Genomic DNA, 2,740 nt, shown 5'->3' with positions numbered 1-2,740 from the left:
AGGGAGGGATGCCTGAGTTTTAATTAAAAATAAAAGGGGTAAGGTTGATGTGTGATCTGAGAGAAGATAGGGGTCTTAGGGTGTCAGCACTCTGACCATCCACAGAGCAAGCTATCTCACAAATATCAGAGGCGGGAGAAGTAGCGAAGGCTATGGAAGGGGTTTAATGGGATGAGGAAAGTGGGTCGGGAATTGGTTCATGGGATGGGGAAGGGTTTCAAAGGGAGGATCAGTAGCTAAGGGGGCAGAGAAGGGGTTGGGAAGAGGAATGTTTTCGAACGTACGAACATATGAAGATAGGAATTCGGAGCAGGAGTCGGTCAATCAGGCCCTCGAGCCTGCTCTGCCATTTGATAAGATCATGATCGATCTGATCGCGGCCTCAACTCCACATTCCGCCTGTCCCCATAACCTTTCACTCCCTTGTTAGTCAGGAAAAAATCACACTGGCTGCTGCAATTTCAATAAGATGGACATTGTTGCAGATTGAAGGAGCATCTCCTTCACTCCCATTGAGGGAGCAGGAGAATTCAGCGGGAATTGCTCACTTTTCATGGCTTCCTGGGAATTGACCAAGTTTCGCTGGAAGCAGCAGCGAGACAGGGACTGGAATCCTCGGCCCTCAGATTACAAAGCTGATCCTTTCCCAATGGGTCAGAGGCTGGGGAAAGGGCTTTACCAGGTGGGGAAGAGTTTCAGTGGGTGGGGAAGGAGATCAGGAGGAGGAGATGGGGGTGCAGTGTTGATGGGAGGGGGGTTGGGGCTCGTTCAGTGGTGCAGGGCTGTAGACGGGTTTCAGAGGGTGCGGCCATCACATACAAAATGGGCTGAATGGCCTCTTCAGTGTTTTCTGTGACTCCTTTCTATGTTTCTATGAAAAAAACAAAACATTGCATGTATGTATTCTCCTTCACAAACTCAGAACATCCCAAAGAGCTTTACAGACAATGAATTCCTTTTAAAGTGTAGTCACTGCTGTGGGAAATACAGAAACTACATTTCACTGATGCCAATTAAAACAGCAACTGGACTGCGTAAAGCCAGAGGGTGAGAGAGGAGGAACCCGGGGGAGAGGAAGGGGGAAACAAATGGAGGGAATGGGATCCAGGTAGGGGAAGGAGGAAAGCAAGATACAGACAGAGTGGTTTCAGGAGGAAATTCCAGAGCTTAGGGCCCAGGAGCTGAAGGCACAGCCACCAATGGTGGAGTGATTAAAATCAGGGATGTCCTGACATTAGTGGAGCTCAGATTTCTCAGAGCATTGTCGGGCTGGAGGAGATTCCAGAGATAGGGAGAGGTGAGGTCATGAAGGAATTTCAAAACAAGGGTGAGAATTTTATAATTGAGACCAGGATGCGGTATAGGTTAACATGCACAGGAGTGATGGGTGACCGCCATTTGGAGAGAACTCAGATCCAGGAAGCAGAGTTTTGGATGAGCTTCACTCTCTGGAGGGTGAAAAATGGGAGGTTGGCCGGGAGTGTGTTTGAATGGTCAAATCTAGAGGTAACAAAAGCATGGGCGAGGTTTTGAGCAGTGGATGAAGGTTTCAGGTACAGGTGAGTTGAGGCATGGTGACGTGGGAAGGTTGTGGCATAGTGGTGTTGGTAATTATTGGTAATTAACTAGATTGGTAATCCAGAGACCTCGGGTAATGCCCTGGGGACTCTTGGTTAAAATCCCACCACGCCAGATGGTGGATACTGAATTCAGTATAAAAAAAAGTCTAATGATGACCATGAAACCATTTTCAATTGTTGTAAAAACCCATCTGGTTCACTAATTTCCTTTAGGGAAGGAAATCTGCCGTCCTTACCTGGTCTGGCCTACATGTGAGCCTCAAGGGCAATTAGGGATGGACAATAAATGCTGGCCTAGCCAGCGACACTCACATTAAAATAAAATGTGCAATGTTACAGACCTGGGAATAGGTGATCTTGGTGAAGGAACTGGTATGTGGTCAGAAGCTCATTTCAGGGTGAAGTGAGGTGCCGAGTTTATGAGAGTTTGTTTCAGTCTCAGACTGTGACCAGGGAGAGGGATAGAGTCAGTGACTGGGAATGGAATTTGTAGTGTGGTCTTTGGTCTTCTGAATATTTAGTTGGGGGAATTTTCTGCTTATCCAGTACTGCATGTTGGATAAGAAGTCTGATCATTTAATGACAGTGGAGGGGTTATGAGAGGTGATGGTGAAGTGGAGCTGGGTGTTATCAGCATACATGTGATAACTAACACTGTGTTTTCAGATAATGTCACTAAGGGGCAGCTTATAGATGAGAAATAGGAGGAGCCAAGGATAGATCCCTGGGGGATTGCAGAGGTAACAGAGCAGGATTGGGAAGAGAAGCCATTGCAGGTGATACTCTGGAAAGATTAGAATGGGAGCAGGCGAGTGCAGTCTGACCCAGCTGATCAATCCCTCCTCATCCTTCTCAACCTTTGACATTGTTGACTTCACCATCCTCCTCCAATGCCTTTCCACTGTCAGGTCAGTGTTCACAGCAGATGAAGATGATAATGTACCTGACATTCCACGGAAATCAATGATGATTCAATGACTAGGGGTCAGTAAAGTTAACAAGTGTAGCGAAGACATGAATTCTTGATCACCTGTATCTGGGGAGGCAGCACATCCACCTCAATATGTGCGGTGAGTGTGACAGGATAGGGGCATTCTGCTCAGTCAGGAACACCCAGACTAACTGTAAGAGAGAAGCTGTAACTCAAACCAAAGAATGAG

This window comes from Cetorhinus maximus, chromosome 31, assembly GCF_964194155.1.
Source record: "Cetorhinus maximus chromosome 31, sCetMax3.hap1.1, whole genome shotgun sequence".
NCBI classification, from domain to species: Eukaryota; Metazoa; Chordata; class Chondrichthyes; order Lamniformes; family Cetorhinidae; genus Cetorhinus; species Cetorhinus maximus.
This window is presented reverse-complemented; position numbering follows the sequence as displayed.